Raw genomic sequence first — 26,850 nt, 5'->3', positions numbered from 1 at the left:
AGATTTTATATCAAAACCTTGTGCACAAGCTTATAAGAGTGGGAAGGTAAGTGCATTGTATGTGGTAGAGATGGGGTGGTGGTGGTGGTGGTGGTGGTGGTGGTGGTGAATTATAGATAGATCAGGAAATGAAAGATATAGAAAACTAAAATGGCGTGACGAAGGGAGTAGGTACTGTGAAGAAGTGCAAAGACCGAAGAAATTCACATAAATTTAAATACCTTTATATGTGTGTCATTCTGCGACTTCTTGACGAATAGAATTTGTATCCATCCAGTTACATTACATTTTCGAAAACAAACTATTTTTCATTTTATTTATTTTGGGGGGAGGGGGGGGGGGGACATTGTTTCAGACGAAACAAATGTATGAAACTTACACACTGCAAGCTTTGCCATGTATCTTCCATAAATCAGTTGATTACGAAATAAGAGTAGGAATCTGTGCAATGAAGTCATGTACTGTTCTTTCCGAAATGTGTAAAAACAGTCCATGACAAATTACTTCCGAAGTACAGGTACTTCAAACATGCTAAGTGTTTATAGGTGATCATCAACAAGAAGACAGGAATTTCACAGAAATGTGATTGGTTCAATGATTATTTGATTAGTAGAACCCAGCATGATGTTCATATTTGATCTCCAGCCAGAACATAATGTCATCTTGACACAATATTTTGGTAGTCCTTCTGGCTGCCATCTTTAGGTAAGTAAGCCATCACATGAACTCCCCGGAACTGAAATCCAACACGCTGCAGCGGCTCCTTCATACACCACATGTAGGTCCACCACGCGTGTGCGAACATAATGTCCTCTAGTGCAAGGCAAAGAAGCGCACCGGTGGTGAAAACTCGTGGAAATGATAAATCAATGTCAAACACTATTGACGTCTTTTGATGACCAACACAAAGACAATTAATTTTTAATGTCAAACAAAACAGTTTTCCAACTGTTACTTCAAGCATACCCATATCTCTCTTTGTAATATTGTCAGATTACTGGATTTCAATACTCTCTTTCATTACACAGTCACAATAACACGATGCAGGGGCACCCACTTGTGTGGTTCTTTTATGTCCTTCAGTAAGACAATGTTCTGCAACTACAGATTTTTCTGGCTGAAGTAAATGCGTGTGGCGATGGTGCTCCAACATCAGTCCTGGACCATACATATTGTTTGCCCAAAACAGGCTTTCCTGCAGTGGCAGGGAATTTTGTAGACTGGGCTTCCTCAAGTCAGGGTGTATACGATCCGGGAAAAACCCGGGAATTTTTGCATCCGGGAGAAAACCGGGAATTTTTTAGAATTCCTGGAATTTTTCGTTGTTTTAGTTTTTAGTTAAATCTTGTAATTTTGGCTGGTAAGAATCGGTCCTCTAACAAAGGATATTACTGTGTCCCACTACTGCGGAGCGTTTGCCAACAGGAAAATGTGTCAAAGGCTTTAGGAAGACTATGCAATGCTTCATAACAACAAATTGCCTCCGATGAGCGTGACGTGACAACTGTTTACATTAGATTCGTTTTAGCAGTTACGAGGGTGCTCATGTGCATGCGCAGTTAAGTGGCGTATGAGTAGTACCTTCTCCCATTTCTGGGTACAGAAATATGGCTGTTGGCGTCGCTGTGTAAGCATTCGCAGCAAGCAGCTAGATGCAACTGAGAAAAATTTTACTGCCGCGCCTAAGCTGCAAGATTCACGCATGCGCAGTGGGCTCGGATCTATGAGGGAGGGGGCCAGATTCATATTCTTGAGGAGAAATACCTTGTTTCACAAAGCGCCTAGCATCCAGCGCACATTGGTCTATCAATTACTCATATGATTTTGATGCGCATCCCTGTTGATTTTTGAACACACACTGTAAGTCTATTTCTGAATGAATCATAAGCCGCGTCTGTGACAAATTGTCACAGTTTGCGCTGCTCCCCTCGTCGGAGGTTCGAATCCTCCCTCGGGCATGGGTGTATTTGTTGTCCTTAGCGTAAGTTAAAGTTAGATTAAGTAGTGTGTAAGCTTAGGGACCAATGACTTCAGCAGTTTGGTCCCATAGTAAAAAAAGAAAAAACATCGTAAGTTGATTTCTGAACGCGTGCATAGTGTATGTGATGTCTCTGTCAGGAGAATCCTCGTCGCATCTATTTTAGTATTGCCCGGTTTTGAAATATCGTAGATCCGGGGCGGTCTGACAAGGAGACCGCACGAGCGTGGGGTCGGGGATTTGTCCGAAATTTTGTGTGGTGAAAGAGGACCCCTAACACCTCACATGGGTAAAATATTAGGACGCACAACCCGGAAAATCCCAGGAAAAATTGATCCAAAGTTTCTGAGATGCCTTATGAGTATAAAATGTTAGTCCATTGCCGAGCCGCCGTTCGGCGTAGATGTTTAGGGCTCGGACTCTTACGTCAGAGGTCTCGGGTTCTATTCCTCCTCTGGCACTTTTTTTTCTTCTGTTTCATTTTCTTTTGTTATTGCACCAATTATTCAGAAAGTTTCCCAAACCTACATTATCTTTAACAAATTAGTTACATTATTGAATAAAAATTATTTTCTTTTTGTCCAACAACACAATTCGTGGCAGGGTTTTTCCCTTTTTCATTGTAAAGTATATAAGTAGAATCATTGGGTTTTTAATCAGAATAACAAATTCGATTGGGAAACATTCAATTTTGATACATATAATAATTATAAACAAGAATCGCAGTGGTAATTATCGTAAAAACAAACAAAGCAATAATTTTTGCGACATCTTGCGCAACATATAAAAGCGGATTTTTTTACAATCACAGGGCGTTTGCAATAAATCTGTACAAAAATATGCCCCATTAACATTTATGAAAATGTTTTGAGTTTCTGATAATTTTGAGGCAAACCAGGCATATTGAATCATGTCTCGCTGCATTTCCAGTGCACATATTCATCCTCTAGCACATATGGCATTATACCATAATAAAGAATCAAAAGTGAGTTGATACAGTACTGGTACTCCAAGAAAATTTTCGTACCGAAACCCACACTGAAAAAGCTTGATGATCAGGTCGTGGCCCGCTTCATTGGGAATCTGGACATATGAATGTGCTCTTTAAGTATGCACTTTAAATGTGCCATTTTAGTATGGTTCACGAAATTCCGATGCTCTTGGAGTATCCTCTGACGTATTTTCTATTTTATGACATAATGTAAGATCTTTTAATGTTTTACATGTACAAACTTATGGGCTTCCTGCGTCATAGCAGCTGCCAAAGCGCGGTGGCGCCTGTTATCTGGCGCTCTCTGACGACTACTGAAACGAACGTATTTCTTACAGGTAGCGGGAAAATATTGCGAATGGTTGTTTGAAAAACGTCACTTTCAAATTAAATTTCCTTTTACACATGTTGAACTATGTGCGAGAATGTACGATGAATTTCTTAAATCGCAGAGCGTTTGATGATGAGCCATTTAGAAGTATTTCGAGCCCAGAACATAAGACATTCGTGTCGTTATTATGAGCAAATTGATGTAGTGCTACGGGAAGCTCTCTCTCCTCTGCAGTAGCTAATTTATTTGTGGAAAACTTTGAGAGCAAGTCACTGAGATCGGCTAAAAATTTTACTGGTACATTTGTGTGATACTTCTTAAAATGTAACATGCACAAAAAAGATCAACATTATATGTGAAAGCTTAGCTTCTCTTGTAGCTTATTAACCTTAGAGACCAGTATCATTTGTGAAAGCTTTGCTTTTCTTGTCGCAACAGTATGTGCGTGTGTGCGAGTGTATACCTGTCCTTTTTCCCCCCTAAGGTAAGTCTTTCCGCTCCCGGGATTGGAATGACTCCTTACCCTCTCCTTTAAAACCCACTTCCTTTCGTCTTCCCCTCTCCTTCCCTCTTTCCTGATGAGGCAACAATTTGTTGCGAAAGCTTGAATTTTGTGTGTATGTTTGTGTTTGTTTGTGTGTCTATCGACCTGCCAGCGTTTTTGTTCGGTAAGTCACCTCATCTTTGTATTTATATATAATTTTTCCCACGTGGAATGTTTCCTTCCATTATATTGATATCATTAATTTAAAATATTAACTTTTTCTGTTTGTGTACCCACGCTACTTAACAGGGATGTTGCTGTTAGCTGACTACATCACGTGTCCTGTGGTCTGAATACCCGCTGTCATCAACTGGCGGGATCATGTGACATGAGCTATGACTGGCTTACAAAATCGCATCGCAATCTCGATTACAACGGTTCGGAAAGTAACATGCGGTGTTTGGTGGAATTCAAATTTATACTTTTGTAATACGAAAATATGCAGTGTACATGTTGCTGCACATCAAAAATCTTTCCAAAAGGAGTTTTCTTTCCTGAGTTTCGTTTTCTAAAGTTCCGGGTAATTCTAAGCCTGTGTATAAAAAACATAACCATTCAAAGGATTGACAAGTTTTACAGTGCTGAGGGAAAATACACTGTCACTTAATAACACGGAAAAAGTGTGTTTTCATCTGGGAGAAAGTGTATTTTTAACCGGGAAATCCAGGAATTGTTTTTCCTTGTCTGCCAATACACCCTGTCAAATCCAAATCATCCATCACAGAGCCCAGCAGGGATCTAGTCTTAGCTAACAGACTGAATCCACTTTTAATATAAGTCTCCCTAAAATTATTCCTATTTTTGAAGATGTGCCCCCCCCCCCCCCCCCCCATGAAATGTAGGAATGTCAATGATTTGTTAGTATCTTCTGTTGATTCCTGCGAAGGTCCGATCTGTAGAGCACAACAGATCTGATTGTTGGTATAACCATTCTGCTTAACCACAGCTTTTAGATGATCCATTTCTTTTGTCAAACTTCGTGCATCTAATATGGCATAAGCTCTTTTTAACAATGTACTTAGTACCCCGTTGTGTTGGTACGATGGATGACAACTTGATTCATGAAGATATCAGTTTGTATGCATAGGCTTACAATAAACATGTGTCCTAATGTCCCATCATCCCTCCTGAGGACCAAGACATCTAAAAACCATAAGTTTTGCATTCTTTTCAACTCCCATCACCAACTTAATATTGTGATACAGGCAATTAAAATGATCTAGGAAACTATCCAGAGGATCCCTGCCATGTGGCCATACCATAAATGTATCGTTGATGTATCTCCAAAAGTTGTCTTTAGTGCTGTGTCCTAAAGTTGGTGACTGTGGGGGATAATGGACTCCCCATAGACATTCCGTCATTTTGTTCAAACTCTTTGTCATTAAATAAAAAATAAATCGACGTCAACATATGGTGACAAACCTTAGTTGTATCTTCGTCCAATTTTTCATGAGGAGGAACTCTGGTAAAAAGAGACACAACATCAAAACTAATGAGCAAATCTGCAGACTGAGACATAAAGACATCAAACGCTGAATAAAAACCAGAGAATTGGAAATACGATTTTTGCATTGTCTGACATGGGAACTGAGAATGAATGCTAAATACTTGGTAAGATTGTAAGTAGGAACACTCAAATTACTAATTGTTGGGCAAAGAGGAACCCCTTGTTTGTGTGCCTTAGGTAAACTGTATATTCTCGGTGAGACTGCAGCGCCAGATCAAAGTTTTTTAAGAGCATCATCAGATAATGAAATCTTTTTCAATAGTGAAAGTGTCTTTCGTTTTATACGTTCAGTGGGATCATTCTGTTATGTTGGGTATGCCAAGTCTGCAAATAAGATCAATTTTACCCACATAACCATCCCATGAAAGAAGAAGCATTGCATTGCCCTTGCCCGCTGCTAGAATTACTAAATCCTGGTCTTCTCTGATAGACTGGATCGCGGCTCTTTCAAGCAAGGAAATGTGTTACTTTGCAGAGGTGGCACTCGATGCAACATATGCAAGACCTCTTGCCTAACTTCATCAGCTAGATCGGGAAATCAGGACACTACTTGTTCAAGTGTGGAAATGAATTCTGTAATGGGAACATTCTTGGGTGTAGGAGTAAAATTTAACCCCTTACCCAATACTGCCATTGTAGCATCGTGCAGTTGTTTGGTTGTAAGATTAGTCGCAACGTGTCGACGGGTGTGACTTTGAAAATTGCCTACTGAGAGTGTTTGCAAATAATGTTGTTGCCCATTTTTGTCCCAAAGTAATGACAATTCTGACAAATTTAGATATTATACCTTCATTCTGGCATCTCAGCAGAAAAGTGAGAGCACTCGGCAACTTCCCCTTCTTCTTATTAAGTTTATCAAGCTTCCTTACAAATGCTGTCAGTAGGCAATCTTTGAAGTTTCAATGGGTTTCTTCTCAGTCCACAATAATGGATGGTGACACATGTTGACATGTTGTGATTAATCTCACAATCAAATGACACTATGCTGGCAGTACTGAAAAAGGGATTAAATTTTGCCCCTACCCCCCGGTGTTTCCATTGTGGAATTCATTTCCGTAGTTGAGCAAGCAGTGTCCAGGTTTCCCGACGAACTAACTGATGAAGTTAAGCAAGAGGTCTCGCATATGATGTGTTGGTTGCCACCCCAGTGAAGTAACACATCTCCTTGCTTGAAAGAGCCACAATCCAGTCCGTCAGAGAAGACCAGGATTTTGTAATTATACCAGCAGACCACATGGGAGAGATCCTCTGGATCGTTTCCTAGATCATTTTGACTGTCTGTATCCCAATATTTAAGTTCATGATGGAAGTTGAAAAGGATGGAAAACTTCTGTTTCTTTCGCGGGACACTTATGAGGGCAAAAGACTTGGGGACCCAACATACTTAAGGTTACAGAATGACCCAGCTGAATGTATAAAACACAAGACGCTTTCACTTTTTAAGATTTTGTTACCTGATGATGTTCATAAAAAGCTTCGACCTGGTGCTGCAGTCCCACCGAGATTATACTGCTTACCTAAGGCACACAAGCAATGAGTTCCTCTTTGGCCTGTTGTTAGCAATTTAAGTGCTCCTAATTACAACTTGGCCAAGTATTTAGCATCCATTCTCAGTCCCCATGTCAGAAAATGCAAACACCGTATTTCCAGTTCAGCATTTGAAGTTTTTGTGTCTTCAGCCCACAGATTTTCTCGTTAGTTTTGATGTTGTGTCTCTTTTTACCAGAGTTCGTCTTGAAGTTTATTTGCAGTTAATTGCTGAAAAATTGGATGAAGAAACAACTACGGTCTGTCACCATATGTTGACATCGACTTATTTTTTATTTAATGACAGATAGTTTGAACAAACTGACAGAATGGCTATGGGGAGTCCATTATCCCCCATAGTCACCAATTCGTTTACGGAAGAGTTTGAGGACACGGCACTAAAGATGGCGTTCTTAAACCCAACTTTATTTTTGGAGATACATCGACGATACGTTTATGGTATGGCCACATGGGAGGGATCCTCTGGATCATTTTGATTGTCTGTATCCCAATATTAAGTTCATGATGGAAGTTGAAAAGGATGGAAAACTTCTGCATTTAGATGTCTTGATGAACAGGAGGGATGATGGGACATTAGGACACAGTGTTTATTGTAAGCCAATGCATACAGACTAATACCTTCATGCATCAAGTTGTCATCCATCATACCAAAGCAATGAGGTACTATGTACACCAGTAAAAAGAGCTTATGCTATCTCAGATGCAGATAGTTTGACACAAGAACTGGATCATCTAAAAGCTGTGTTTAAGCAGAATCGTTATACCGACAATCAGATCTGTTGTGCTCTACAGATTGGACCTTCGTGGTAACCAACAGAAGATACAAGCAAATCAGTGGCATTCCTACCTTTAATGGGAAGTATATCTTCAAAAATAGGAAGAATTTTAAGGAGATTTGATATTGAAAGTGTATTCAGTCTGCCAGCTGAGACTAGAGCTCTGCTGGGTTCTGTGAAGGATGATTTGGGTTTGAGGAATCGCGGTGTCTACAAAATTCCCTGTCATGGCGGGAGAGCCTATATTGGACAAACAATTTTTATGGCCCAGGATCAATGCGAGGAGCACCATTGCCACATTTGTTTATTTCAGACAGAAAAATCTGCAGTTGCAGAATTTTGTCTTATGGATGGACATAAAATGTACGCTGAGATACAAGTGGTTGCCCCTGCCTCACATTATTAGGATTGTGTAATGAAAGAAGTTACTGAAGTCCAGTTATCTGACAATATTATAAACAGAGATAAGTAATGTGTTTAAGTAACAGTTGGAACCCTGTTTTGTGTGACATTAAAAACAACAGTCGTTGTTTCAGTCATCAAAAGATGTCAATAGTTCTTGACATCAATTTATCATTCCCATGAGTTTTCACCACTGGTACACTGTTGTGCCTTGTGCTAGAGGGCAGTTATGTCAGCACATGCATGGCGGACCTATGGGCGGTGTAAAAGGAGCCTCCGCAGCATGTTTGATTTCAGTTTCGGCGAGTCAGTGCGACGGCTTACTCACCCGAAGATGGCGGCCAGTTGGACCGCTGAAATATTGTGTCAAGATGATAATATGTTCGATAACATTGGATGTGTCCCAAATATACGTAATAGGACCTAGAATGTTCTCATTATACATAAACTGTTTATCATATAAGGTCAGAAGAACTGTAAGATTGTTTGCTGGCAGTGAGTATCATTGTTGAAAGAGCATACGTAACTGCTGAAAGACGTTGACACAGTTTTCACTTGGTGAAATAAAATGTGGCGTTGCTTGATGTGGGTAAATACTATATAATGCCTAAAACAGAGAGAAAACCCAGTAGCATTCTGTTTCAAGATTAGTGTGAACAGAGCCTTTTACATAAAGAACTTAACTGTGTTAGTGTAAAGTAACATGAAATGAGATGTTCATGTAAATTCAGGTACTAGGAAAGGTAAATGGAAGACTTGGAAGGTGTCTGGTAACATGATAGGCATCTGTAACAGAAATTGCAAGCAGAATGCTAGTGTGACTAATTCTAGAGTATTTTTCCTGTGTTTGGAGTCCTTATTATGTAGGTATAACAATAGACATCTGAATGATGAATTCAAACATATGCTGCTAGGATTGTAACAGAACAGTAAAGCTTATATGAAAGTGTTATAGAAATGCTCAGGAAACTTAAAAACCCTTGGAAGAAAAACAATGTAGTTTTTGAAATACTGTTTGGTATATTTAGGACACCTGTATTCAAAGAAGACTGCACAACCATTCTGTTGCCCTCATCTCTCATGAGGATAATGAGAATGATATGATATGATACTCAGGCATATAATCATTTTCGTCACTAAGTATGCAATTGGAATGAGACAGAAATTCAATATTATTGGTACAAAGTACCCTCTGCAATGTACTGTCCCATGTCTTATGCAGTATAAGTGTAGATGTAGGTGAACTGTGTGTCAAGTTCAATTGGATAGTTGGCAGAACTGTAGAAAAATGTGTGTGTAATGTAATAATTAAAGATACCAGAGTTCCTCATGGGTATACAGACAACTTCATTGGAAACAGCATGTACTGCACAATAGATACAAAACAAAGCATAGATCCATGGATAGGGTGATGCTGCAACACATGAACGCTGGTACTTTGGTGTGTTGCGCTACTTTTGCTTATGTTTATAGGTGTTTTGTTGGTTTCATTACTTTTTTAACAACTTGGCAGGAACAGCAATTTATTGTAGTCATTGTGGTGTAAATTTCAGTAACTTAATTATACCAGCTTCCCACTATAGGTAGCTGTGTACTTCCTTGTAAGCAAACATTTGCAATTGCAATTTGTGTAAACTCCATGGTTTTTTAAATTCTCCAAAGTGCAGTATTAGTTTCCTTTAATTTGTCCCTATTATTGTCCTTGCTCTTTGAACTTGTTTCAGTTATGCCTGTGTTGTTGATTTCCTAAAGTGTGACTTGTTGTTTCCCGTTGAGCATAAGCCATTTGACTGTTACTCATGATTTTGTAGAATCGCTTATTGAACATTCAAGTATATCTCTGTATATGTCTTATGTTCGCCTTTCTTATGGAGAGGATGTAGGAGTAAACAGGCATTAGAGATGTTGTAATTTATCCAGATTTCTTCTCTAAACTGTTGGAGTCTTCCTGCTATGATTTTAATTCTGATTTCTTTCATACCGGTCAACTTGGAGTCACATGAAGATTTTCCTAAACATTTATTCTTCCCAAAGTTAACATCAGTCTGAACTAGCCAGCCAGACACTGAGAGATTTATTTGTTTTACACTTCGACATTATCAGATTTTGACTTAAGCACTGAGTCAATGACAGTCTCTCTCCCTGTATAAATGTCCTGTGAAGCTTCTGTGTAAAATTCCCTTGGTTTTGTTTTTCCTAATTTCTTGCAGTTATTACCCAGGTTTTTATAACTTTAACTTTGTCTTCTTTAAAACTTCCCAATTTTTCTTGAGTTATTTTGGCCTGCCGTCTTCTCCTCTGTTTGTATTCTAAATACTTATCACACTATTCATTTTACAGTTTCTGCTTTTATTTTTTATTAGAGTTTCTTAAGTTATTGTGAAGGGAGAGACAAAAGTGTTTTCTTTCTTAGAAGCATTGTGAGGTATGAGGACTTTATTATTGAGTTGAATGTCAATAGAAGGTGTTCAGTCTTCACATTTCATTTCCTGTCTTATGTATTAGATAATCCTCAACAACGGTTTCAGATATTTTCATATCACAAACATTAATCTTGGCATGTCCATAGGTACGCTTTCAAATCCAATACAGAAGTGATATCCTCTCCAAGAGATGAAACTCAAAATGGATTGGGTGATGTTCCATTTTGACAATAAAACAGTTCATAAGATTAAAATGTTATGCATTCTTGTGAGACCTGTTTCACTATCACTGAGTAACCTGTTGCATTCACTGTATTAATAACATGGATATTCAACACGCATACTGAGTGAGGTGGTGTGGAGTGGTTAGCGCATTGGACTCACATTAGGGAGGATGATAGTTAAAACCAGCATCCAGCCACCCTAATTTAGGTTTTCTATGATTTCCCTAAATCGCTTCAGGAAAATTCTGGAATGGTTCTTTTCAAAGGACACAGCTGGCCAAATTCCTTCCCCAAGATTGTGCTCCATCTCTAATGACCGTGTTGTCAGCAACATGTTAACCACTAATCTCCTTCTCTGCAGCACACATTTTATTTTTGGCATGCAGAAATATATTACATATTGTAATGTATTCATTCACATATTGCTTCATAGAGATGGATATTATTGGCACTTTGTATTAAATTGGAGCTGCCACATAATAATAAATAACAGAATACATTTGCAATAGCACTAGCTGAATAATCCACATTGCCCAGCTATTACGTATTCCAGTCTTTTGTTGGTCCATCTCCTCCTCCCCACCTTCTCTGTCCATGACCAAGTTATCACCCCCACTCCAATAGCAGGCCAGTAGTTCTTACCCCCACAGTATTTCTTTCCAGAGAGTGAGTAATGTGTGTACGTAGTTTGGTTGAAAGCGATTCAAGCATTTTTCATCACATGTATTTTACATATTTCACACAAATTCGTCCACATATTTCACCCGTATCTGTGGCGAATTTTGACATGCAGTTCCTTTTTGATGCAGCTCAATCTTTATGATATCTTACCTTCTAAACACTGTGTCACGCAATGGTATGATTTTGCAGGTACATTCAGTGGTATACATGAATGCTGTCTGCAAAGTATGTCGTGGATAGTTAGTAGTAAAGAAGTAATAAATTAAAATGTCATGCCTGATGCAGCAGTTTTACTGCATGAATAGCGAAAAATGTAGTAAATGATAAACTGTTTTCCTTTCATCATTATGTGGGGATTGTTAGCAATAAAAGCTTTTTTAAAGATTTGAAATTATGTGTAAAATTTGTTAGATGTGCTCTCATTCTCAAATACTGGATGAATAAATTCTGGGTATCAGTGCTTTGTGGGCTACACTTTTTGAACTCCACCCTCACCCCAATGATAGGTAGGTGGTTATAATCACCATAGCAGTTTCCAGACAGGAAGTGATATGTGTACCAAGTTCGGCTGAGATCAGTGCATACATTTTTATAATATGTATGGATCCTGTATATCCAACAGTGACCGAAAAAGACTAGGCAACTTACAGCTTCATTTAATTGTGTTAAAAATAATTTTTAGATGAACTTCCAGCATGGTGGAATAATAAGTCTGCAACTTCTGTTAGTTGGTACAACAAAAAACACAGAAACCCAGACAAAATTACAAATTTGACTTTTTTAATATTTTATTTATAGTTAACAAGTTTCTGGCTGGGACCCCATTTTCAAATCATCATATCAGATAGTCAAAATGGTGCTTCTGAAATTTGACTGTCTGATACAATGATTTGGAAATGCACCCTGGCCAGAAACTGGTAATCAAATAAAGAAATAAATAAATGGAATGTGCAACTTTGGCTGGTATTTTGTTGTTTTAACTCTATACAGACCATTGGTTGAATTGAAATGCTGGTGAATAATAATGATATTTGAATATCTAGATTCACGGTTGGAAACCTTTGTTAGCCATATGCCAAGTAGTATTGTTTGCTGCAAAGCTGTATGACAAGTAATAGTGTATTTATAGACGTAAAAAATATTTTCTTTGAACAATATCATTGTAATTTAGTAAAAGCTTCTAATAGCAAATAAACAGCAGCTTTTTCCAAAGTAGCAGCTCTCTTGTCAATTTAATTGATTAAATGTATATGGTACGAGTGTGAATAGCATTATGCAGTATAGTGATAGTTTATTCTTAGTCTGTATACTGTATTAAGTTTCTGTGATGTCTTTATCTTATTTTAAAGTACATGTTGACTTGCTCACGCGCCTGAAGGTTCTTGTTCTTGTGGGGAGCTACGCAACAGGATGGATGAGTGAATGTTCCTTCAGCATTGATGAGTAATTCACAGTAATTCAAAATAAAATGCAGTTAAATTGAGTGTTTGTTCCAAGAGCATGATTTCCACTACAGTTAACATTAAACACAGAATGCTTACATTTTGAAGTTTCTTATTGGACAACTAAACTACTTGTTTCAGATTGTAATGCTGTCGGTGTTTGGGTGAAGAATGCATATTCAGGGAATACAGCATGCAGGCGGACCTAGAAGTTTCATCAGGCTACATTGTGAAGAATTTATTGAAACAGTATTTTAATACAGAACAATGATTTATTTGTACTTGTTATATTTTTTCCATAACAAATAAATATAAAAATTTTGCCTCTTTCTTTGTTTTTTCCTTATGCTCAGCTTGTGATTCTTACAAAGAAAAGTCACAATATTTGTGATGTAGATGAATACTGCTTGTTGGAGCAAACAAGAACAAGGTGGGGAGAGAGTAGGGCAGCTACGTGCAGTAGAGACATTGAAGAAAAGTTCCTTCGACATTATGTTTTTGATTATGGTATGCATTTCATATTTCTGAATTTTTCATTTTATTGTTTTTCTGCTTATGGGGGAAAGGTGTGTGTACATGTTTCATTAGTTTTATAATCTGAGAATATATTATTCACTACCCTGTATATCTCAAAGTTTTCTTCTTCTTGAACCACCCATAAAAGGTTTTTTGTAAATATTTACCCCATGGATTAAACATTAAGCCTGTTCTGCCAAAAAACTGCTCCATCTTTACATACCGGCTCCTCATACTTCTTTTCTTCTCCCATATATCGTGATATTTTAAAGCACAGTGAAAGTCTCCTCCCGTAAAAACTATTTCTTCATTAATGACATTATAAAAAGGGTAGTTGCTACTCACCTTACAGAGGAGATGCACTGTCAAACAAAGCCTTTGGCCAAACAGCTTTTATCAGAACAGACAACATACACTCACGCAAACAGGACCACAGTCTGTGGCTGCCAAGGTGAAACTGCAAGCACCAGTGCAGATCGGACAAGCAGCTGGATTGTGGGGGTAAGGAGGAGGCTGGGGGGGAGGAGGGATAGCAGGGTAGGCGTGGGGAATGGTAGTGTGCTGCTTGTTGGCGCAAACAAGAACAAGGTGGGGAGAGAGTAGGGCAGGTACGTGCAGTGGAGACATTGAACGGGGGGCACGGGAGGGGGGGGGGGAGGGGGGGCAGTGGAAAAGAAGTAAAAACTTGGTGGAATAGAGGGCTAATGTACTGCTGGTGTGAGAACAGGGAAGGGGATAGGTGGGTAAAGACAATTTCTAATGAAGATTGAGGCCAGTACGGTTACAGGAACATAGATTTATGGTAGGTAGAATACCCATCTGCACAATTCATAAAAACTGGTGTTGTGGGCAGGATCCAGGTGGCACAAGCTGTGAAGCTGTCTTTGAAATGAAGAATGTCATGTTGGGTAGTGCGCTCAGCGTCTGGATGCAGCTTAGCTTATAGATCACGACTGATTTCACAGGTAGCCGTGCTTTTGATGGGGTAGGTGATGCTTGCATGAGGATGTATTGGATAGGTCTTGCATCTAGATCTATGACACAAATATTAGCCATGAGCCAAGGGGTTGGGAACACGGGTTATGTGGACAAGAATATTTTGTACATTCGGTGGGTGGAGAAATAATACTGCGGGAAGGTTGGGAAGGATAGTGGGTAGGACATTTCTCATTTCAGAGCACGGTAGTTGAAACAGTGATGGAGAATGTGATTCAGTTGCTGCAGTCCTGGGTGGTACCGATTCACCAGGGGAATGCTACTCTGTGGCCAGATGGTGAGACTTTAGGAGGTAGTGGCTGACTGGAGAGATAATGCATTGGAGATCTGTTTTTGTACAAAGTTGTGAGGGTAATTATGGTCTGTGAAGACCTCAGTGAGACCCTTGTATTTTGAGAGGGACTGCTCGTCACATAGATGAGACAGCCATAGGTGGCTAGGCTGTATGGAAGGATCTTCTTGGTATGGAATGGGTGGCAATCGTCAAAGTGAAGGTACTGCTCCTGGTTGGTATGTTTGATATGGACAGAGGTACTACGTAACCGTCCATGAGGTGGAGGTCAACATCAAGGGAGGGCCAGGTGATGCGAATGGGGGAGAAGCTGTTGAGGTTCTGGAGGAATGTGGATAGGGTGTTCTCACCCTCGATCCAGATCATGAAGATGTCATCAATGAATCTGAACTGGGTGTTGGGATACTAAGTAGTCAGAAGGGATTCCTCTAGATGGCCAATGAATAGGTTGGCATAGGATGGTGCCGTGTGGGTGCCCACAACCATACCCCAGATTTGTTTGTAGGTAATGCCTTCAAAGGAGAAATAATTGTGGGTGAAGATATAAATGATTAATGGAAAATCTCATATAAGATGTGAAACAAATACTAACAAAGAGATAGAGGGGCTGGCCAGTACTTACCTCAGCTCAGTACAGCCGATAGATACACATAAAACAGAACTGAAAATTTACATTCCTAGCTTTCAGAACTTTGTTCCTTCATCAGGGAGGAGAGAGGGGAAAAAAGGGAAGAAGGGAAAGTGGATTCAGTTACTCACAACCCAGGTTATGAAGCAACAGGGAAAGGTAAACAGGGAGGGTGGCAAGGATGGAGGCTGGGTGAAGATATAATTGGTCATGGTGACTAGGAAGGAGGTTGTAGGTTTGGAATCCTTCGGGCGTTGGGAAAGGTAGTGCTCAATAGCAGCAAGGCCATGGGCATTAGATATGTTAGTGTAAAGGGAGGTGGCATCAATAGTGATGCGCAGGGCACTGTGTGGTAAAGGAACAGGAACTGTGAAGACTCAATGGAGGAAATGGATTGCTGGTATCTTTTATTCAGAAGGGTAGGTTGTAGACTGCAGGTGTTGGTCTACGAGAGCAGAGATTCTCTCAGTTGGAGCACAGTAACCAGCGACAATGGGGTGTCCTGGTTGGTAGGGTTTATGAACTTTAGGAAGCATGTTTTAGAGGCAGCACTTTGAGGAGTGGTAGGGGTGAGGAGAGAGATCCTGCTCGATTTTTGAAATAGGTTCACTGTGGCAGGGTTTGTAGGTGGATGAATCTGACAGCTGCAGCAGGTGAGATTATAAGATGAGCATCAGTCTTTAGGTGGTGCATTGTGGTTCTTTTGGCTGATGTAAAGTTAGTTTGCATGTTGAGGGATTTGGGGAATGACGGTGATGCAAGGTAAAAGTTAACAGGGGGTGATTTGGGGGTAGTGGGAGTGGATCAAGGTTGGATGGAGGAGTGAACTGGGTCAGGCAGGGATCAACATTGGTCTTTGGTTGAGTCTGATTGGTAGGGTTGGTGGCAAAAAAGTATGTCCACTGTAGGGAGTGAGATAAGAGCTTTAACAAGTCCTGCATGATTGAATTTGGGAGTGGGGCAAAAGGTGAGGCCTTTGTAAAGGACTGATACTTCTGTGGGAATAAGGCTTTTGGAGGAAAGGTTCATGTATTTCGAGTCTGTTTAGGTTCTGGATTCTCTATGGTGATGGCAGTGAGTTTTTGAGGGTGGGGTAAAAATGTAGCAGGTCAGCTATGAGGGGATGTGAGGGGGGGGGGGGGGGGGGGAGTTTGGAGAGTGTTTTAAAAGTGGTGGATAGTGGTAGTCCAAAGCGGGAGTCCGAAACTAGCAGGGTGGAGAGGTGGGTGCAGCTCTAGTTCCAGGGGGGCAAGTGTTTCAGTGTGTGTGACATGGGATCCAGGAATTTGGGATTGCATAGCAGGAGAATTTTATGGATGGACAGGAGCTATTACAAGGAGGTTTGGACCTGATTGGCTTGGTTTTGCAGGCTCATGTTGGTGAGGGTTAAGGACTTTCAGAATCTGAACAGATGGAGATCATAGTGGAAGGAGGGGTTACACCGGGAGACGTGTAGTTTGATGGTAAGGCTGTTTGGGGGGGACTCCATGAACCAAGCAATAATGCAGGAACAGTATGTGGGAATGGGTTCTGGTTAGGGATAAGGAAACTTTCATGTATAGAAGGAGCAAGGACATGGTAGAGGGTAAAAACGTGTAAAGATATGTAAGTAATGTAGAAATACGTGCAATAAATTTCACAAAAATCACCACACACGCTGCAAAAATCACAAAAAAGATGAAACGGATGAAGTATGGAGGAACAAGATGAAATCTGGGTGAGTAGGCCAATAGTGAAAGGCGAAAACCAACTGAAATCGGCTTGAAAACATTATGAGATCAAATAAAAATAAAAAAATAAAAAAAAGGATTTTAATGTGAGTTGCAAGTCGGTGAGTGGATATGTGTGAAGAAGGGGGATGGCAGGTATGACTAGAATAGATGAAGTTAGTAAGTGCGATCTGGAATAGAGACAAGTACGGGAGAAGGAGGGGGGGGGGGGGTTGGTAAGGTGAGATACAAGTTCTTGTGGCACAGAAATAACACAAAAATATGCTACAGTGGCACAGGAAGAGTGATCAACTTTAAGGTCTAAGATTAATGTGATCGGCAGGAGCAAAGTGGTACATGAGATGCTGCACTAACAATCAGAACGATCCTGTAGCCATCTCTTGTGTGTGACTAGATGGTTGATGCAATGTGGTCTTTAAGGCGACAAAAGTAATGCTGGAAAGAAGACAAAGAAGGATGCATTAGAAAACAGTAACAAAGGAAAACAGCAGTGGATGAAGGAATGAAAGAAAAGATATCAGGTAAAATCAAACAGTGGAAAATCCAGGATAGAATAACGACAATATTATGAAAAGGATAGTGGCTATTCATCACACAGCAGAGGTGCTGAGTCGCAGATAGGCACGACACTGTGCTGCATACTAGGTGGGTGTGACAACCAACAAGTTGGCTGTCCAGATGAATGGCCACCGACAAACTGTGGCTAAGAGACAACTGGACCACCCAGTCGCAGAGTATGCTGCTGCCCAACAAAATGTTCTTCATTTCAATTGCTTCTTCCCAGACTGGGCCATTTGGATCCTTCCCATCAACACACCTACTTTTTGGACTTGTGCACATGGGAACTCTCCCTACAATATATCATACGTTCCTGTAACCCATCCAGCATCAACTTTTGTTAGTCATTGTCCTTACCCTCCTATCCCCTTCCCTGTTCCCACTGCAGCACTATAGAGCCCTCTATTCCACCAATGCACCCACACTCTTTCTACTTCTCTCCTTTTCCACTGTCCTCACCCCCACCCTTCATGTAACCTCCCAACTGCACCTAAGCTGCCCTACCCTCTCACCACATTGTCCCTGTATGCTCCCGCCAGCAGCACTTTACCCCCAACCCCCACAACTACCCTACTATCCCTCCCCTTCCCCACCCCATCCTCCTCCTTACCCCTACCTCCGAGCTGCTTCTTTTGAGAGAGAGAGAGAGAGAGAGAGAGAGAGAGAGAGAGAGAGAGAGAGAGAGAGAGAGAGAGGGGGGGGGGGGATCTTTTGTCTTTTTGTTGTCTCTATCTGCAACTCAGCATTTCCACTATATGAGCAGCAGGAACTATCGTTTTCATAGTACTGTCATTATTCCATCGTGGATTTTCCACAGTTTGACATTTCTTCATTAAATAGTCATATGAAAACAACAATGAAACCAATATCCTGTACAAAATACAGTCCCTTCAGTATATCCGAGTTGTATGGTATAATTATGGCATTTTGCCAGCTTCTTTGTATATTTCTCTCTCACACTCTCTAGTTTTTATCATACAAAAGCTGTCATCACTAAGTAGTCCCACATCTGCAGGATTAGTCCCACATCTGCAGGATCAGCTTCAGGTACATACGTGTAGTACTGCAGAGATTGTGTATAATTTCTGTTAAATAGAAGCAGTTACATCAACACTGGGAGCAAATCAAACAGTTTCTCACTGTAACTGACTCATGTCATGTTTGATATATAAAACCACCCAGATAAATTCCTGTAACCACCATTGCCAAAGAAACAAAAAAGGTCAAAGTTGTTGGAATATGAAAGGGATGCAGCACAGGAGTGACAAAGAAAGGAGCTCAAATCCCTAGAGTGTAAAATAAATGGACTGCAAACACCTTCACTACCCTCCTTCCACCTCCAATGACAATGTCATTGGGTATTAAATTCTAATCTCCTTTCCATCTTGGTTCTTCAGTGCATTCTGATAAAGGAGGCCTGAACACCATTCACATAACAGGGTAAAGATATGCACCCCAGCACAAAATTATTCACTTAGTAGTACTATATCATCAGCATATGAAAGCCAATTGAAATTACCATTCATCTGTACTCTAGTACACATTGCCTACTACTCCCATATTACTTTCTCAGAGATAATATTGAACAGAACACATGAGAGAGCATTCCCTTGTCTGGGATCTGTGACCTATTGTCAATCACTTTATTCAAAAGCCAGCTTGGTATTCTTGTATGTTGTTACCTATTAATGTTTGTAATTTTCTGAGGATAATGATAGTGTCTTGTAGGTTACATTCAGCAAGCTAATACTTCTGTAGTTGTCACATTCCATTTTGCTACTCTTCGTGTATATAAGGCATATTGTGGCCAATTTCCGTTTTTCTGGTAATGTCTCATTTTTCCGTAACAACTGAATCAATTATATATATCTAACAGCAAACTCTTACCTCCCTCTTTGATTAATTCTCCTATTCTGTCTCCCATGCGGCTTTGTCGTTTCAGAGTCTTTTGATTGCAACCTTCACATCTTCTTCAGTGACTTCCCATTCTTCAGCTTTCCTTTCATCCTTGGTGTCTGCAGGTAACATCTCATCCGGGTCTGCTCGATTCAAAATTTCTGAGTATTCTTTCCATCTTCCTACAATTCTTTCTGTGTCATTTATCAAGTTGCCATTCTTATCTCTAATGAAAAGGGTTGGGCTCTGAAACCCACATTTCTGATTTTCAATGCGCTGAAAAAATTATCTTGAATTCTTGTTGCAGATCTCTGCCTCAACTTATTCTAACAAATGGATTAGATATATTCTCTTCTCTGTTCTCAGGATTCACTTGTCTCCCTTCTTAAGTTAGAAAAATGTCCTCTTTTCTGCTCATTCTCCCTGTCAGCCAGCCACTACCCACCACCTTCCATCTGTTGCCTGAAAGAGAGTGACATTGTTTAACGAAAATATGTCAGCTTCTTGATTTCTCTCTCCTCAAGATTTGTAATGATTCTAAATGCAAATGTGGCTGAACCAAGTTGTTTTAGGAGTTCCAAAATGTGCTTTTACCAGTTTACATTCTCATTAATATGGACACCAAAGAATTTTGAAGCTTCCACCCTATTTATTATTTCTTCACAATGTGTTACATTTATCATTGGTGTGGTAACCCCTCCATGAACCATGGACCTTGCCGTTGGTGGGGAGGTTTGCGTGCCTCAGCGATACAGATAGCCATACCGTAGGTGCAACCACAGTGGAAGGGTATCTGTTGAGATGCCAGACAAACGTGTGGTTCCTGAAGAGGGGCAGCAGCCTTTTCAGTAGGTGCAGGGGCAACAGTCTGGATGATTGACAGATCTGGCCTTGTAACATTCACCAGAACAGCTGAAAGCAAGGGAAAACTACAGCTGTAATTTTTCCTGAGGGCATGCAACTTTACTGTATGGTTACATGATGATGGCGTCCTCTTGGGTAAAATATTCCAGAGGTAAAGTAGTCCCCCATTTGGATCTCCGGGAGGAGACTACTCAGGAGGACGTAGTTATCAGGAGAAGGAAAACTGGTGACAGATCGGAGCGTGGAATGTCAGGTCCCTCAATCGGGCAGGTAGGTCAGAGAATTTAAAAAGGGAAATGGATAGGTTAAAGTTAGATATAGTGGGAATTAGTGAAGTACAGTGGCAGGAGGAACAAGACTTCTGATCAGGTGACTACAGGGTTGTAAACACAAAATCAAATAGGGTAGGTTTCACAATGAATTAAAAAAAAAAAAAAGGAGTGCTGGTAAGCTACTACAAACAGCATAGTGAACGCATTATTGTGGCCAAGATAGACACGAAGCCCATGCCTACCACAGTAGTACAAGTTTACATGCCAACTAGCTCTGCAGATGACGAAGAGATTAATGAATTGTATGATGAGATAGAAGAAATTATTCAGATAGTGAAAGGAGGCGAAAATTTATTAGTCATGGTTGAATGGAATTCGATAGTAGGAATAGGAAGAGAAGGAAAAGTGGTATGTGAATATGGAATGGGCGTAAGGAATGAAAGAGGAAGCCGCCTGGCAGAATTTTGCACATAGCGCAACTTGATCATAGCTAACACTTGGTTCGTGAATCATGAAAGAGGGTTGTGTAAGTGGAAGGGGCCTGGAGACACTGAAATGTTTCAGATAGATTATATAATGGTAAAACAGAGATTTAGGAACCACGTTTTAAATTGTAAGACATTTCCAGGGGCAGATGTGGACTCTGACCACAATCTGTTGGTTATGAACTGTAGATTAAAACTGAAGAAACTGCAAAAAGGTGGGAATTTAAGGAGATGGGACCTGGATAAACTGACAGAACCAGGGGTTGTAGAGTGTTCCAGGGAGAGCATTAGGGAATGATTGACAAGAATGGGGGAAAGAAATACAGTAGATGAAGAATGAGTAGCTTTGAGAGATGGAATAGTGAAGGCAGCACAGGATCAAGTAGGTAAAAAGACAAGGGCTAGTAGAAATCATTGGTTAAGGAAGAAATATTGAATTTAATTGATGAAAGGAGAAAATATAAAAATGCAGTAAATGAAGCAGGCAAAAAGGAATACAAACATCTCAAAAATGAGATCGACAGGAAGTGCAAAATGGCTAAGCAGGGATGTCTAGAGGACAAATGTAAGGATGTAGAGGCTTATCTCACTAGGGGTAAGATAGATACTGCCTACAGGAAAATTAAAGAGACCTTTGGAGAACCACTTGTATGAATATCAAGGGCTCAGATGGAAACCCAGTTCTAAGCAAAGAAGGGAAAGCAGAAAGGTGGAAGGAGTATACAGAGGGTCTATACAAGGGCGATGTACTTGAGAACAATATTATGGAAATGGAAGAGGATGCAGATGAAGATAGAATGGGAGATATGATACTGCGTGAAGAGTTCGACAGAGCACGGAAAGACCTAAGTCAAAACAAGGCCCCAGGAGTAGACAACATTCCATTAGAACTACTGACGGCCTTGGGTGAGCCAGTTCTGACAAAACTCTACCATCTGGTGAGCAAGATGTATGAGACCGGCAAAATTCCCTCAGACTTCAAGAAGAATGTAATAATTCCAATCCCAAAGAAAGCAGGTGTTGACATGTGAAAATTACCAAACTATCAGTTTAATAAGTCAAGGCTGCAAAATACTAACGCGAATTCTTTACAGACGAATGGAAAAACTGGTAGGAGCCGACCTCGGCGAACATCAGTTTGGATTCCATAGAAATATTGGAACACGGCTTATCTTAGAAGCTAGATTAAGGAAAGGTAAACCTACGTTTCTAGCATTTGTAGACTTAGAGAAAGCTTTTGACGATGTTGACTGGAATACTCTCTTTCAAATTCTGAAGGTGGCAGGGGTAAAATACAGGGAGCGAAAGGCTATTTACAATTTGTACAGAAACCAGATGGCAGTTATATGAGTCGAGAGGTATGAAAGGGAAGCAGTGGTTGGGAAGGGAGTGAGACAGGGTTGTAGCCTATCCCCAATGTTATTCAATCTGTATATTGAGCAAGCAGTGAAGGAAACAAAAGAAAAATTCGGAGTTGGTATTAAAATCCATGGAGAAGAAATAAAAGCTTTTGAGGTTCGCCGATGACATTGTAATTCTGTCAGAGACAGCAAAGGATCCGGAAGAGCAGTTGAACGGAATGGACAGTGTCTTGAGAGGAGGATAGAAGATGAACATCAATAAAGGCAAAACGAGAATAATGGAACGTAGCAGAATTAAATTGGGTGATGCTGAGGGAATTAGATTAGGAAATGAGACTCTTAAAGTAATAAATGAGTTTTGCTATTTGGGGAGTAAAATAACTGATGATGGTCGAAGTAGAGAGGATATAAAATGTAGACTGGCAATGACAAGGAAAGCGTTTCTGAAGAAGAGAAATTTGTTAACATAGAGTACAGATTTAAATGACAGGAAGTCGTTTCTGAAAGTATTTGTATGGAGTGTAGCCATGTATGGAAGTGAAACATAGACGATAAATACTTTAGACAAGAAGAGAATAGAAGCTTTCGAAATGTGGTGCTACAGAAGAATGGGTAGACCACATAACTAATGAGGAGGTATTGAACAGAATTGGGGAGAAGAGAAAATTGTGACACAACTTAACTAGAGGAAGGGATCAGTTGGTAGGACATGTTCTGAGGCATCAAAGAATGACCAATTTAGTACTGGAGGGCAGCGTGGAGGGTAAAAATTGTAGAGGGAGACCAAGAGATGAATACACTAAGCAGATTCAGAAGGATGTAGGTTGCAGTAGCTACTGGGAGATGAAGAAGCTTGCATAGGATAGAGTAACATGGAGAGCTGCCTCAAACCAGTCTCTGGACTGAAGACCACAACAACAGTATCCCTAGATGCACAGAACTGAACATGTTGTCTCTTTTAAAATTGAGGACATGCAAAAAGAACTAATTCTGCTTGTTGTCAATTAGACAGGGGACTGTTTACATATATGAGGAACAACAGTGGGCCCAAGATTGAGCATTGGGGAACATCGTATGTGATTTCTGCCCAGCCAAAATAATGTCCTCCAGACTGCATTCGTTGAATTATTAAGTACAACTTTCTACATTATTTTGGTTAGATACGGCCTTATACATTTGTTGGCTATATCAATCCCATATAGCCTCAGTTTATTTAGGATAATATTGTGATTCATACATTCCAGTTCTTTACTTAGGTCACAGAAAATACCAACCAGTGCTATTTTGTTGTTTAATGCTTTTAAAATTTGGTGAGTGAACACGTAAATGGCATTCTCAGTTGAGCAACTCTTCTGAAATCCAAACTGATTTACTGAGGAAATTATTTTTGCTCAGGTGAGATACTATTCTAGAATACATCACTACCTCAGACTTTGTGGGAAATGATGTCATTACTGAAATAGGTCAGTAGTTATTTGCAACCGTCCTATCATCATTTTTATAGAAGGTTTAACAACAGCGCATTTCAGTCTCTGGAAAAATGCCTTGAGTTAGTGACGCATTACATATTTGAGATGACAGGGCTTTTATGGAATCAAATATTTAGTATTGTATTGAAAACACCACCATAACCACATGAGGTTTTATTTTTGATAAAATATAACACTTTCTTAATTTCAGTAGCAGAAGTTGGTGATATACTCATAATATGGCTGAATTTTAAGGGGCGTTGCTTTTACAACATACTGCTGTGATTTTTCTCTTGAACTGTTTGCTCCCTATGTTTTCTACTATATTTAAGAAATTATTACCAAATGTATTTGCTACCTTGTAGATCAACATTTATAGCCCTTCCATATGGTTCAACAGTGATGTTATCCTGTTCTGTGGTTTGTTGTCCTGTCTCTCACTTTACTAGATTTCATATAGCCTTATGTCTTTTTTCGGCATTACTGATTTCTGACTTCATGTGAATGTTCCTTGATCTTTAAATAACTTTTATTAGTAATTTTTTGTAGCTTTTGTAGTGCAACTACTGCAAGAACTCTACTACTTCTTGCCTATAGAACATTCGCCTTTTCCTTTCACAAGATACTTTAAACCCTCAACTGAGCTGTTTAATGTCCTTTCTGATTAGCTATGTGGAAAGCCCTTTTCAAATAATGATATGACTTTATCATGGATTACATTAAATTTTACGTCAGCATTTGGTTCATTATCAATTTTATCCCAGGCCATCTCTGGAAAACTATTCTTCAAAACGTTTGTTCTGGAATCATTAATTATTTTGATTTCCATTAAGTAGTATCAATACTGCAAAGAAAACATTAATATGGGTGCTTCATCAAAGAAAACCTCAATTAGGGTTACTATTCTCAACCACCCATGTTGGAAAGTTAATCACTGAGATCAAATTGTGGGATCCAAATAAGATTTATAGTAATTTTACCTATTAGAAAATTTACACTGAGATCACTACAGACCCTGACTACTTGCTGCTACCAGATACCACTGTAACAATGTAGGAAAAGATAAATCGCTACTTACCATCAAGAAGACACATTAAGTTGCAGTTAGGCACAATTAAGACGCTTACACAAAACTTCCAGCCACAGCCTTCATCAGCAAAAGAGAAACATACACCATTCATATATACAAGCAAGCACACTTCACGCACACATGAGCGCCAACTCCAGCAGCTCGGGCCAGAATGCAAGTTTCATGTGGGATGGAAGCAGCAATCCAGAGGGGCAGAAAGGGTTGGGGGTTGTAGTGTACGTGTGGGAGGAACGCTGTCTGGTAGAGTGAAAACTGCCGATGACCCACCCATCTTTCCCTGCTTCTCTCCTTTTTCATTCTATTTTTCCCCATCTCCCTGCCCCATAACCTCCTGACACTGAGCCTGTAGGCATTGATAGGCTACAAGGGGGCCAATGACAGGGCTTGCTTTACATGGCCTCCACGTTCACCTGACCTAACGCCATGCGATTTTTTCCTTTGGGGCTTCATCAAGAATCATGTGCAAGTACCTCCACTACCAGCAGACCTCCCTGAATTAAGAAACTGGATTGAAGCAGCTGTTGCTACACTCACTGAAGACACACTTATCAACATTTGGGTTTGACGTGTGCCGTGTGACAAATGGTGCTGACATTAAACATTTATAAGGTTCGTGGTAAAACTGTTTGAGTTGCTCTTTCATTTGACATATCATTTATAACTGTAAGTTTAATGTAATAAATATTATAAAGCTTTAAAACCCTGATATTCACTTATAGACACCCTGTATATGTAACAACTCCTCCTTTTTATGTGTTAGTTCTGCTTCAATAAGCTGCAATAGTGTAATCTTTTATATGTAACTTATCTAAAGCCATGGTTATGTGGTGCTTACAGGCACAGGGTGTCTATCTTTTCAGATATATCTGAATTTTCCAGACAAGAATTTCTTCTACCTCATTACTCAGTCCTCTGATATTCCGATAAAATAAGATAACCTTACCTTTCTGTGCATTATTAAGCACTTTGTGGGGCTCTTCTGTTATTTTAACTTTTTTCACAATAGTGTGCCTGAATCCTGATTATAACCTAAAAAGGGTACCTCTCTGTTACTGGTACCCACAGAGATCTTCCTTTGTGTGATGGTGGTCCCTCCTTACATTTTCTACAAGAAACACAGCCAGCTTATATTTCCATGTCTTATTCAGGTGTACGCTGTGTCTAGTATACAGCTATCTCCCAATTGTAGCAACAGGTGCTGCACTCATATGAGATTTCAGTCAGTCACCAGCAGCCTGCTCAACTCAAGTGTTCACCGGCTCACAGCAGTGTTAACACATAACTGGTCATGGTGCTGAAGGACCTCCACAAAACTCTTATTTGTGTGTGTCACTGCTACTTCTGTTTCATCCATGTCATCCCTAATGCTGCAATTTCTGTCTTTAGCCAGGCTTTTCCCTGCACCACCTTTTATAATAATCTGTTCCTCTTTGTCAAAATCTCTGCCTGAATTTCATATGTCCTCTGTCACTTGGATAAGGCTAGAACTCGATTTCACAGTATTTGTGACCTGGTACCCCACTCCTTATCTGTCTTGTGCCATCTGGTTTACACCCCTGCCTTAGCTACTACTGAGCAGCAAAACTCTCTTTGTCCTCATCTCTTTTGGTAACGACCTACACTTAGTTTCTTTGCTGGAAGTCTGCTGCACCCTACTGTGAGCTATAGCCAGATGTGAGGCTCCTCCCCTCCTACTTCAGGTAACAAGTCAAATTTACATTAAACTGTAAGATCAAATTTAAATTAAGTTGAAGAACTTTTGCCATTTCACCCAATGCGTATTACCTTTACCCAACAATCTTTCTCCCCTTCAACATATCTAGTTCAAATTTCTAACATCAATACA

General features: G+C 39.9%; 1 protein-coding gene across 2 annotated transcripts in view; it reads left to right on the top strand.

Annotated features, from left to right (window-relative positions):
- LOC124797912 (TM2 domain-containing protein almondex) overlaps positions 1-13,176 on the top strand; it is a 129,851-nt gene extending 116,675 nt beyond the window's left edge. For both annotated transcript variants that reach the window (XM_047261042.1, XM_047261041.1), the window contains exon 7: positions 12,989-13,176. The gene's annotated coding sequence lies outside the window, so the exon portion shown is untranslated. The remainder of the gene's footprint in view (positions 1-12,988) is intronic.
- Positions 13,177-26,850: the final 13,674 nt, after the last annotated feature.

This window comes from Schistocerca piceifrons, chromosome 5, assembly GCF_021461385.2.
Source record: "Schistocerca piceifrons isolate TAMUIC-IGC-003096 chromosome 5, iqSchPice1.1, whole genome shotgun sequence".
NCBI classification, from domain to species: Eukaryota; Metazoa; Arthropoda; class Insecta; order Orthoptera; family Acrididae; genus Schistocerca; species Schistocerca piceifrons.
This window is presented reverse-complemented; position numbering and strand designations above follow the sequence as displayed.